This window comes from Bos javanicus, chromosome 27, assembly GCF_032452875.1.
Source record: "Bos javanicus breed banteng chromosome 27, ARS-OSU_banteng_1.0, whole genome shotgun sequence".
Lineage (NCBI taxonomy): Eukaryota > Metazoa > Chordata > Mammalia > Artiodactyla > Bovidae > Bos > Bos javanicus.
Window position 1 is genome coordinate 33,809,434 of NC_083894.1, and position 13,085 is coordinate 33,822,518.

General features: G+C 49.1%; 1 protein-coding gene across 2 annotated transcripts in view; it reads left to right on the forward strand.

Moving 5' to 3' along the window:
• The first annotated feature begins 5,123 nt into the window (after window positions 1-5,123).
• TACC1 (transforming acidic coiled-coil containing protein 1) overlaps window positions 5,124-13,085 on the forward strand; it is a 130,537-nt gene continuing 122,575 nt past the window's right edge. The window contains exon 1 of one of the 2 annotated variants that reach the window (XM_061404516.1): window positions 5,124-5,481. The gene's annotated coding sequence lies outside the window, so the exon portion shown is untranslated. The remainder of the gene's footprint in view (window positions 5,482-13,085) is intronic. The other variant, XM_061404517.1, reaches the window with a different exon arrangement.

Sequence of the window (13,085 nt, forward strand, 5' to 3'; positions counted from 1 at the left end):
TCACCACGTAGTTAACTTTTCCACCTGGTGGGGTTTCAGTATCTATGAGACAGCTCACAGGATATGGCTCAGAATAAGATCTATAGCCCTTGGGAAGGAACTAAAGGTCCTTGACTATGCGTAATGACTGCATTATTTGGTTTCCTCTATTTCCTTTGTTTCTGTATTTAAGCATTTTGATTAAACTTATTCTTCAGCTAAAGTTTTTCCATAGACAAAAAGCAGGCAGAGGACATGGGAGGCTGCTGTGTTTTGATAGGATCACACAGGTGGCTGGTGGTGGATGTCAGCCCTGAGCCCAGAAGCTGGGACTTCCAGCCCAGCGTGCTTCCCACAAGTAGTCTCTCTTCCTGGGGTGAAGCAAGGGGCTGCGCAGGGCCAGGACCTGACTTCAAAATAGGTCTCAGATTTCTTGCAGTGACAGCACATTCAGGCCATTTTCAGCTCTGTAGAACCTTATCATAAATCCCGAGAGCTCAGAGTTCCTTCATAAATATAGCAGCATCATTCCCACTGCCATTCATTCAATCGACCATTCAATGGAACATTTATATGAGTGGCAAGCTCAGCGGTACTCAGGACACAAAAAAGAACACAGCGTGTCCTCAAGGCGCTGCCCGCGTCTGTGTGTGATGGGGAGGGTGGGGATGGGGGACACACTGGCATCGAAGATTCCAATGCAGTGCGTTCGGTTGGGAACCGTGGTGGCAGCGTGCCCAGGGTCCCCGGGGATGGCGCAAGACTGGCAGCAGACACTGAGCCCTGGGCTGCAGTCAGGGGCTACTGAGAGTTACACGCAATCAGTTGCTCAGTCATGTCCAGCTATTTGCAACCCCATGGACTGTAGTTCATCAGGTTCCTCTGTCCATGTAATTCTCTAGGCAAGAATACTGGAGTGGGTTGCCAGTTCCTTCTCCGAGTTAAACAGGAGAGAAGGGAAAAGTGTTGAAGGCGGTTTTAGGAAAAGGGAACAGAGCGCGCAAAGCCAAAGAAGGAAGGCAGAACCTGACACATTTGAAAAATTTCCTGTACTTGATACCACGGAGCACCGGGGGCAGAGCCGGGAGGCGGGGCGGGACATGGGATGCGGAGTGGGCGGGGCCAGGGACTGTCACTTGTAGACTGGTGCTTCAATCCGAAGCTGGTGAGATTCCCAGGCCTTCAGGCTATTTGCTCCAGGGTCAAGAAATGCCTCCTCCTCCGGGGGGAGGCGGGGGCGGGGAGGGGTGTGGGGCGGGGATGCTTAATCAGTGGAAATCTTCGGAGCGAGTATCAAGAATAAGCACAGGCTCAGCAGAAGACCAGGAGCCTAGTCATCACAAGGTACCTAGCATGTCAGTACGTGCTTACTGTATCTTCGTCATATGAACGAACGATGTGAATGCATCCGTTGAGATTCTTTGCTTTGTTCCCCTACCGCCCCTTTCTCTCATGGGCCAGGCCCCAGATCTGTTTAGCTGGGGTTGGAGAGAGCGAGCCCCATGGGTTTTGTGTTAGATGCTTCAGACAAGCCGTCAACTTTTATCCTCATGACACCCTTGCGGTCCATACTGCAAATCCACAGTCTCTTACCCAAAAGCCAGGTGTGCTTCAGAATTCTGATTCATTTCACATTATGGAAAGGTAGCGCTGCACAATATACATTTTATAATAGTAAGCCCCCAGTGGACCCGGGGAGCACCTTGCCATCAAACAACATAAACCCTTTCTGCCGGGAAGTGTAAGAATATTCGCACTACATAGAAAAACACGTAACCTCAGGTCGCTTTAGGTCAGGTCTTGCTGCCAAGTGAATTATGAAACGCTTCTGGTTTGCCGAGTGCGGAGTCTGGAATGTGGACAAAGGAGTGTGGACCTCTGAAATCCTTGCTTTTTGGAGGAGGCAACTGAGGTTCCCAGAGTCAAACTCTACTCAGAGAGGGCGGATCTGGGTGAGGACACAACTTGGTCCAGCTCCAAAGCCCATGCTCTTTTCACGGCACATTCTGGGCTCCTCTGCTGGTCTGCTGCCTGATACAAAAAGGGATAAAGGGCAGACGTTGCTGATTCTCAGCTGCCCCAGCAATCAGTCAGTTCAGTTGCTTCTTCGTGTCTGACTCTTTGCAACCCCATGGACTGCAGCACGCCTGGCTTCCCTGTCCATCACCAATTCCCAGAGTTTACTCAAACTCATGTCCATAGAATCGGTGATGCCATCCAACCATCTCATCCTCTGTCATCCCCTTCTCCTCCCACCTTCAATCTTTCCCAGCATTAGGGTCTTTCCCAATGAGTCAGTTCTTCACATCATGTGGCCAAAGTATTGGAGTTTCAGCTTCAGCATCAGTCCTACTGAATATTCAGGACTCATTTCCTTACCATGGACGGAGGAGCCTGGTAGGCTGTAGTCCACCGGGTCACGAAGAGTCGGACAAGTACTGAGCGACTTCACTTTCACTTTCATGCATTGGAGAAGGAAATGGCAACCCACTCCAGTGTTCTTGCCTGGAGAATCCCAGGGACGGCGGAGCCTGGTAGGCTGCCGTCTGTGGGGTCGCACAGAGTCGGACATGACTGAAGCGACTTAGCAGTAGCAGCAATACCGAAACCAAGTTTGGAAAGAGTTTTCTTTCTGGAATAACAATGCCGCCATCTAGTGGACAAACCTGAGAACGACATCCGATGGACACGGAGAGCGAGGTTGATTGGTGTGGAGGTGGCCTCTGTAAAGGGCAGCGGAATTTTCTTTCCCTCTGTAACCTTGCAAGCCATATTTCAGGGACCAGGAAGCTGCTAATAAATTACCTCTATGTAATCTATCCTTCAAAACAAAAGAATGATAATAGGAATGCAACTTCTTTTACCCAATTGCCAGAAATTTCTGGACCACTTTCACCATTCTCACTCAGCACTCTCCCATGCTTCAGACTTTGCACGGATTACAGAACCAACTCTATAGGCCTGGTTAAAACCACACTTGCCGCGCCAGCCATTCCCCACGACATGCACTCTCTGCTTTCGCTGGGCCCTTATCTTACCTGTATCTTCTATTAGGGCACCTGGAACTGCCCACGACACTGCCTTCTTTGCTTGTTACCTTTGTCAGACTCGTAACTCCCGTACATTTCGGGCTACCTGGACTATAGTAGGAGTTTGGTCACTTTTGAGAGATGAAAAATGAGAATGAATGTATTTCATTAGCTTAAAACACCCAAAATTTTGTTCATTAATTACATGCACATACAGTCAGAGCTGTCAGGCTCCTAAATCTTAGGTAGTTTTACTTTCAAAGTCCTTCTTAACATGCAGTTTGGTAGAGGGCAGGATAGAGAGAGTTTGGGAATATTTGTGTCCCCAAAGAAGGAAGATTATTAAAGAATCGCAATACGCAGAATAATGTGTTCCTCTAAGAAAATGATTCTTGGGACCTCCATGGTGGTCCAGTGGTTAAGAATCCATCTTCCAATGCAGAGGACACAGTTCAATCCCAGGTCAGGGAGCTAAGATCCAACATGCCGTGGGCTACTGAGCCCACGCACCACATACAACTAGAGAGATGCCCCCGCGCCACAGTGAAGATCCCGTGTGCCACAACTGAGACCTGATGCAGCCCAAAATAACTAATAATAATAATAAAAGGAATGGCTCTTTCCTTGAGTTTCCCATGTCCTCTTTTCTTTTCTTAGACAGTGTCTTGAATTTCTCAAAATAAACCTTCAGATGAGTTAGTCAAGGAAACAATAAACTATACACAAACTATGGCACTTAAGAAGTTGGGGTTAGGTTACAAAATACACAGAAATAGTTATCTTTTCAGGTATGTGTATTATCTTTGCAATAGCTTTATTTAGATATACTTTACATGCCGCAAAGTCACCTATCTAGAGTGTACAATTCAGTGATTTTTAGTATATTTACACAGTTGTGTGATAGTTGCCACAATCAGCTTGAGAACATTTTTATCATCCCCCTCCCCAAAACCCTGTACTTCTGTACCCTGTACTATCTCCTCCCAGCCCCCAGTTCCATCACCACCCCAGTCCTTGGCAACCATTAATCTACTTCCTGTCTCTAGGGATTTGCCCATTCTTGACCTTGCAGGATAAATGGAATCACATAGTATGTTGTCTTTTATGTTTGGCTTCTTTCACTTTAGCATGATGTATTCAAGGTTCATCCACGTTGCTTATAAAGGTTCGTGCGTGTGTGCATGCTAAGTCACTCCAGTCATGTCTGACTCTTTGTGATACCATGAACTATACCCCGTCAGGCTCCTCTGCCCATGGGGATTCTCCAGGCAAGAACACTGGAGTGGGTTGCCATGCCTCCTCCAGGGGATCTTTCCCATCCAGGGATCGAAACTCGAGTCTCTTCCATCTCCAGCACTGGCAGGAAGTATCCCAATTTATAGTGGCATTTGACAGTTCACAGACGTGACACCCTCCAGGTAACTGTTGACAGCTAAATCTTAGGATGCCTTTTCACCCCACGCACCCCCACCCAGCACCTCCAAGAATCACAACTAGGAATCTTCCAGCCTCATCCCTTGCAGGGGCTGAGGAAGTAGACTGGTCTCCATTTAGGAAAGATAGCCAATTCCTAGGCTTCCATCATAGAAAGAGCTAGAACTAGGAGAGGGCTTGGAAGCCAATCACTACCCCTCCCCCTTGACACACAACACACGTGGCCAGTGGGCAAAAGTGTGTTTGGGGGTGAGAGAAGGTGGACCCAGGAAGGACCCCAGGAGCCCACAAACTAAGAACATTTTCTCTGCCATCTTTCACCAATTTTATTATTTTTGTTATTTTTCCATTAGAGGGGTAGGGAAAAAAAAGTCAGGAGGGATGTGGGTGTGTATATTTCTTGGAATCCAGAGGTTCAGAGAGGGGAGGAAATTCATCAAAAATGTCCCCAGTACAAAAGTTGGCAAAACAAATAGCTCTCTCTCTCTCTTTTTTTTTTTTTCAATCTGAACTGTGTAACAGGAGAAATTCTCTCACAAGGGGAGAGTGTTCCTGAGCCAAGTTTAGGCCTAGGGAAAATTTTCCAGCATGTCAGGAACGAAGCTGACGGTCCATTAAGGAGGGGAAAAAAAAGCACGCACACAAAAAAAGTGCTGGAGGAAAGCGTAAAGCGGAGAAAGCTCCAGGATTCAGACGGAGCTTTGCATTCCAGACCGGGCCGCAGTGAGAGACCCCAGGAAGCTCCCTCTAAAGGGAGGCTGCGGAGATGCACCCTGGGCTCCCAGCCCTAGTGCACACTTCCTGTTCTGCCCCTGGACATTCAAGCCAAAACTTAACAAAACATCCTTTCCCCTGGAACCAAGTGCTTGCTTCGGGAGACCCACCCCTCCCCACGTCAGTGATCTCAGCCTGCCCTCCCCTTCCTTCCGCGGAACCTCTCCCACATCAGAGGCGCTCGGCTTCCAGAGCAGAGATGCTGGATCGGCCGTAGCAGGTGATGCCCGAGGGAGCGAGGCGACCGGGGACCACTGGCCACGAGGTAGAAACGGGGGGCTGGGCGCCCTGGGCTCACTTGGCATTTATTGAGCAAAGCGAGGGCTTGACCTTTAAGCCTCGAGCTGGGGGCGTTTTCTGGCTGATAGGGGTAAACGGTGCGTGAGTGGACTCCGGGGGAGGTCAGCTTTTCTTTTCCCTCTTTCTTTCCAAATTTAACTTTAATTCTGGAGTCTCTGGAAGCACGCCGTTGTTTGCCTGGTGTGGTAAGTGCTAGGGCAGAATTCTGGGGATTCCCTGATTTCTTTTCTCTTTTGCTTTCTTTTCTTGGAGAGAGGGGGCATGGGGAGGGGAGTCCTGGAATATCAGGGAAGATTCATAAAGACCTTCGGGTCTGAATAGATTCAGAGAGAAAGGACCACGTGGATGCACAAGGAAAAGGCATTTTTGACTTGATGAACTGGGGTCCAGCTGTTTCCCAGGACCTGGGTTGTGTGTCCTCCTGGCCCCTGATGCCCCCGTCCCACCCACCCATCCCCACCACCCGCCACCTGCTGTCTTGGGGACACACACCTTGAGCTGTTTCTCAGCATGGGGGTGTGGCACACAGCCCTGCCATGTGTTAATGGGCAGAACCCAGGTATCCCTAGAACATAAATGGCTGTCTGTGGTAGAGCTAACTGGTCTACCCGGAAGGCGGCATGTGGCTTGTTAAGGACATGCCCCAGCTGGTGGCTAAGAGGCTGGCCTTGGCAGCACATGCTGACATTGGACTGACACAGTGAGCTCAGCAGGGCTTCTGCACAAGGAGTGCTCAAAATTTTATGAAGCAATAATAAGTGAAGCATTTCAAATGCCTTTTCTCTGAACTCCTATGGCCTTTACTTCTCTGCAGGACGCATTTGGCTCCTTATCCACACACTGCCTTGCACTGTTTTCTGGGCTTGCCTGATAGGTCAGTTGGTAAAGAATCTGCCTGCAATGCAGGAAACCCTGTTTCGATTCCTGGATCAGGAAGATCTGCTGGAGAAGGGATAGGCTACCCACTCCAGTTTTCTAACCAGCCAAATAAATGAGAGTGTATTGGACAAATGAACTATAACCTATTATTTGGTGATCCCGAGACAGGTACTAACTCTTGTTGAGCGCTGGCTGTGTGCCAGGCACCATTCTGAAGGTAGCAGGTATCATTATCATCCCCTGAGGCTGGAGACACAACTAGTAAGTGCAGAGGAGGAATCTGTACTGAGTCCAGGCTGCCATCCTCTGAAACCAGGATGAAGTTTGACTCTGGGGTCCTGCATTGTCTAGCTGGGTGACTTCAGACAAGTTAAATGTCTTCAGCCTCAGCTTCCTCATCTGCAAAATGAGACAATAATAACCCTACCTGACAGAGGTGTTGTGAGAGAGAAGTTAATCTTAGAAATTATTTTACTGAAGCAGATCAACGATACAGGTATGCTCCTCCCAGCCCCTATCTACCCTGTGCAATATAAACACGGAGGAAACTTTTGCAACTGCAAAGCCTCAGGGCTCTGTAGAAGGTAGCAACGGTGCCTTGCTAGGATTTGTACCTTAAACGAGGAACACTGGAGTTCACTTACCAGCCAGTGCAAACCTGTAGCCACCAGCTCACTAGACTCTAAGTTCACTAAGAGCAAAGTTCATATCGTGTACAGGTTCTGCGTTCAACCAACCTCGGAAGGCCATCTCCAAAAAAATTCCAGAAAGTTCCCCAAAGTAAAACTTGAATTTGCAAGTGATTATTTGCATAACATTTAGATCCTATTTGCATTTAGATTGTGCTTACATTTAGATTGTATTTACATTCTTGTATTAGGTTTTAGAGATGATTTAAAGGATAAGGGAGGATGTATGTAGGTTATATGCAAGTACTGTGCCATTTTATGGGCTTCCTAGGTGACAGTAGTGGTAAAGAACCTCCCTGCCAGTGCAGGAGATATAAGAGACATGGGTTCGATCCCTAGGTAGGGAAGATCCCCTGGGGGAGAGCATGACAGCCCACTCCAGTATTCTTATCTGGAGAATCCCATGGACAGAGGAGCCTGGTAGGCTACAATCCATAGGGTTGCAAAGAGTCAGACACAACTGAAGCGACTGAGCACGCATGCCCTTTTATGAAAAGGACTTGAGCATGGGTGGGTTTTGGTACCCTCAAACATCTTGGAACCAGTCCTGGGGGCAGGGGGAGCCAAGGGATAACTATACATTTGTTTCTCTTGGAGTATGTTTCTCAAGCTGTGGTCTAAAGACCTTGGTGCCCTTTAGAAGGAACACGGGGTCCCTCTGGGGTGGAGTTCAACAAGTGGATGCTCCAGGAGCCTCCTCTTCCCTCTCCCGACAAAGCAGCTCCATCTTCACTTGACTGTGTGTTAAGGGGCTGAGTGGAAAGCAAATTTTGAAATCAATGTTCAGAACTGCTAACCTGGGACAGGTAATGTTGTGTCTCGGGAGAAAATGACTGCTTACAGGATGGGGTTGATTTACGGAGGTGTTTCCAGCTTGGCCCTGTCTGGGCTCTCACTTGCCTCTGCATCACCTTCTACTTAATGACCATCTTCTGCCCTGGGGAACCCACAGGTGCCATGTGCCAGGCAGGCTCGGGGCTGACCCCTTCCGTCTCAGGTAGCTGGTCCTCAGGTTCAGGGACGGACAAGCGACAGGGCCCCAGAGAGTGTATATGACAACCTGGGCTCTCTCTGAGTCTGCTTGGAATGTGCCCTTCTCGGTTCTACTCACAGTGATGGACTGTACGATCAATACTCATAATAGCTGTTATTGATCTCCCTTAATGATGACAGCTTCCTTATTGAGCCCAGCGCTGTGCTGAGCACAGATATGCTCATGCAGTTCCCACAAAAGCCCTGGAAGGTGGTTTCTGCCTGTTCCCCCGCTCTGCTGGTGAGCATGTGTGGGTGAAGATGTGGTGTGACTTGACTAAGGGTGCCCAGCCAGTTAACACTGAGGTTGGACTTGGAGCCCCTCCCCCAAGTCTGAGCCACCCTGCCTTGCATATTTTTGCAGCCCCCTTTGACAGAGGTGAGAAGGACATTGTTGTTAGTAGGGTGTTTCTTTCACGTTTTTGGTAAGGGATGCCCCTGAGAATAGGCTGGGAGAAATGGGGCGAGGACAGAACATTCTACGGAGGAAGGGTGTTGCTGTGAACATGGAGAGTCGGGATTCTTGTGCAAACTGTGTCCCTGGGAAACGTCACCTCTCTTAGGAGAGGGGATACGGTTCGGTGGGCAAGAGCCAGCTCTGTAACCAGACTCCCTGGCCTCAAATCCTTGCTCTGCCCCAGATCAGCTAGATCCTCTTATGCAAATTTCCAAAATAATATTTCGTGTAGAGAGATGATAATAATAGTACTTATATTGTAACAACGTTATGAGAGAATGACTTAGTCCACATAAAGCATTTAAAACTGTGTCTGGCACATAGTAAGGACTCAATCAATATGTTACTATGGAGACTTCCCTGGTGGATCAGTGGTTAAGACTTCGCCTTCCAATGTGGGTTTGATCCCTGGTCAGGCAGCTAAGATCTCTCACACCTCTTGGCCAAAAAACCAAAACATCAACAGAAGCAATATTGTAACAGATTCAATAAAGACTTTAAAAATGGTCCACATCAAGAAAATCTTTAAAAAATATATATGTTATTATGTGTAAAAGAGTTTGGATTAGGCTTAGGTAAAGTGGTTGGGTGGCAGGCTGGAAAGAAGTAGCTAGTATTTGAGATTGAAAAAGTCAACACCAACAATTTCAACTGTGAGCTGGGAGTGGGGATGGAGTGTTTACCCAGACCCAGGGTCCCTGAGAGACAGCTTACAACCTGTGAAAAAAAGCTTAAATGTTCTCTTGGAAGTTTAATAAAACTGGAATAACTAGTCTTCAGAATTGGACTTGCCAAATTGGATTCTTTGATTAAATGAAGTTTACCTTATTTATCTTTAGAGTTATGGAAATCAGTCTCACCTCTGACCTATTGTTATTTCTGGAGGAAAAAAAAAAAAACAAAAAAAGAACCAAAAAAACAGCTTGCTTGTAAATGCCATTGGCTGAACCACTTGTACTTTTGCAAGGATGACTTTAAGATTTCAAGCTGAGATATAAAATTTAAGAGCTAAATATAGCTGATAAAATTAAAAAACAAACAAACCCAGGAAGGGATCGTGACTTACAAAAGAATTTTGTGGCTTTCTCAGAGGACAAATCTGTGAGCGCCGCCTAAGTCTAGACTAAGTTTGCAATGATTTTGAGAGTAGCGTGCACACGTTTGCCTACCCTTACTGGAAGTAAAAGTAGGCAGGAAATAAACTGGGGGACTGCCATTTATTGAGCACTTACTATGAGTCATGCTTTGTACTAAGTGCTTCATACACAGCATCTCTTGTTTAATCCCTACCTCTCCCTATCAGGGGAGTACAGTTGATCCTTAAGTAACACAGGTTTGAGCTGCGTAAGTCCCTATAAGAAAATGAAAGTTGCTCAATTGTGTCTGACTCTTTGCATTTCCATGGACTGTAGTCTATGAAATTCTCCAGGCCAGAATACTGGAATGGGTAGCCTTTCTGTTCTCCAGGGGATCTTCCCAACCCCGGAATCAAACCTGCATTTGATTTTGATCAAACCCCGGGTCTCCTGCATTGCAGGTGGATTCTTTACCAACTGAGCTATCAGGGAAACATATGAGGGTTTTTTTCAGTAAATACACACAGTTACTACCCTACCTGGGGCTGGTTGAATCCACAGATTCGGAATCTTGGATATGGAGGGCTGACTCTGTGGAGGGTGGTGGTCCTGAACTCCCCCAATGGTGTTCAGGGGTCAACAGTACTACAGTTATCCCAGTTTACAAATGAGGATAATGAGGCTTGGAGAAGGAAATAATGTGCACAGTACACAGCTGCTAAGCGCTGGGTGGGAGTTCTAACTTGGGATGTCTGGGTGTGGGTTGTGAGGGGTTAACTCTGCTTCCCTGGTGGCTCAGAATCTGCCTGCAATGCGGGTGACCTGGGTTTGATCCCTGGGTTGGAAAGATCCCCTGGAGAAGGGAATGGCAACCCACTCCAGTATTCTTGCCTGGAGAATCCCCATGGACAGAGGAGCCTGGCGGGCCACATTCCATGGGGTCGCAAGAGTCGAACATGACTGAGCGACTGTGATTCACATTCATTTATGGCAAATGGAATCCTCCTGGATTTTAGCCCTTTCTGTCTGCCTGAGGAGGGCTGTATTTGGAAAAGGATGGAGGAAGCAGTTACTCACAGCCCTCTTAGGCAGATGGAGAGCAGAGGTCAGAGGATGCAAAGGTGGCTGACAGGAGAGGCCCAGTGCAGCTGCAATCCCAGCCAGCAGACGGTGTCAGACTACCAGGGGTGGGGCAACTTCTGGATGCAGGTTGTTTTTTTTTTTTTTTTTTAGGGTAATCTCCTTTACTTGGGCTTTCCTGATAACTCAGTTGGTAAAAAATCCACCTGCAATGCAGGAGACCCTGGTTCAGTTCCTCGGTTAGGAAGATCTGCTGGAGAAGGGATAGGCTACCCACTCCAGTATTCTTGGGCTTCCCTTGTGGCTCAGCTGGTAAAGAATCCACCTGCAATGCGGGAGACCTGGGTTCGATCCCTGGGTTGGGAAGATCTCCTGGAGGAGGAAAGGGCTACCCACTCCAGTTTTCTGGCCTGGGGAAATTCATGGACCGTACAGTCCATGGGGTCACAAAGAGCCGGACACGACTGAACGACTTTCACTCCCTCATCTCCTTTACTTAGGGCTTCCCTGGTGGCTCAGACAGTAAAGAATTCGCCTGCAGTGCAAGAGGCTCGGGTTTGATCCCTGGTTTGGGAAGATCCCCTGGAGTAGGAAATGGCAGCCCACTCCAGTATTCTTGCCTGGAGAATCCCATGGGCAGAGGAGCCTGGTGGGCTACAGTCCATAGGGTTGCAGAGAGTCGGACATGACTGAAGTGACTTAACACGCACGCAGGGCTAGGGGCAAAAGTGGAATCTGTTGTATCTCCCACTCAAGATACGGGAATGGGGGTTGGGGGAGGTAACACTTTCTGCACTTTCAGCCCTGGAGGGTCTCCTGGCTTCACCCTCTGTCTTCAAAAGGAGGTTCCATGAAACAGAAGCAGACAGGAGTGGTTGAAAAAGAAGCCAGAGTACAGAACAGAATTCCCCAAGGCAGCAGGGGAAGGTTTGGTGTCTGCTCCTTGGTCAGGACCTTTGGAACTTTCCGCAGTTTGGCTTTCTGGTTAATGATTACCAGCTGCGTGGGGCTGGCAGCCTCCTCTGTGCTGGGCCAGCCAGCCCGAAGGCTGGGGCCCCTCGAGTTTTCTTCAGGACAGGCAGGCTTGCCCCCGAGCGCTGACTCCCCGACGGCTGAGGGGCTGGCCTCTCCCCGTTGGTTGTCCAGAGCCCCTTCTTGTTCTTCCAACCTCGGGCTTCCTTTTCCAGGCTCCCCGGGGGAGCAGAGCCAGCTCCTTTCCCGGGAGATGCTCTGGGCTGCGTGCACTGCGATGCCCGCCCAGATCTGAGGGGCGTCCCGGAAAAGAGAAGTGAGGAAAGAAACAGCTGTGGGACTTCAGGCACATTCAGATCTGCCTCAGCCTGGGAGGGCGATCAGTCTGCTTCCGGAACCGTGAGCCTCAGATCCCCGAAAGGGCTCTCAGAGGCTTCCGGGTCCAAACCCTTCATTGTGGGGACTTCCGTGGTGGTCCAGCGGTTAGGACTCCGAGCTTCCGAGGCAGGGGGCGTGGATTCATCTCTGGTTGGGGAACGAAGATCCCACAAGCCCTGCAGCATGGCTAAAAAAAAACCACACACAAAAAAACTCATTTTACAGATGAGGAGACCATTTCCTATGGAGAAGAGCTTGGACCCACAAAACCAGCCTGCTGGACGGGGGGTCTGGAAGAGGGCTACAGTTTCTCAGGTGCTGGATGTTTCCATGGGCCCCCAAGTCCCCTCCACCCGCTTCTCCACTCTCCTCTGCATGCAGGAGGCTGACCTGAATGGCTCCTTTGCGTCTGGCTCCTAGTTTAGGTTCAGCCGACCGAGGCCTCAGGTGGGAGGGCAGAGGGAAGAGAGAGGGACGCGAAGGTGTTTCTTCCCCTCGCTCCCTTTCCTGTGTCGCCTGGGCTGGCCATGTCCCCTGACACCCCTGTCAGTGGCCCTCTCCCCACAGCTCTGTCCCTCCGACCCCCACAGGCCCAGGGCGGTGGTGTCTCCTTGACTGTACCCATCTGAAGAACAGCACTGTGTCCTGTCTCCTGACTGCTCAAGGCCTTTGTAAACAGTCCCTTTATTAAGCGCTCCAGTTGGAGAATGTTACCCTGCCACGTCCTCGCAGATAAAAGAGGCTTTGTGTACTAGAGAAAGAAAAGTCTATACGAAAGGAAGATGAAATTTAGCAAAGGGGTGGGTTTGTTTCCTGAGGCTGCCGTGAGAAATGACCATGAAGTTGGAGGCTTAAAACAACAGGCGTGGGCTTCCCTTGTGGTTCAGCGGATAAGAATCCGCCTGCCAAAGCGGAAGACACAGGTTCGATCCCTGGCCCAGGAAGATCCCATATGCTGCAGAGCAACTAAACTTGCACCCCGCAACTACTGAGCCTGTGCTCTAGA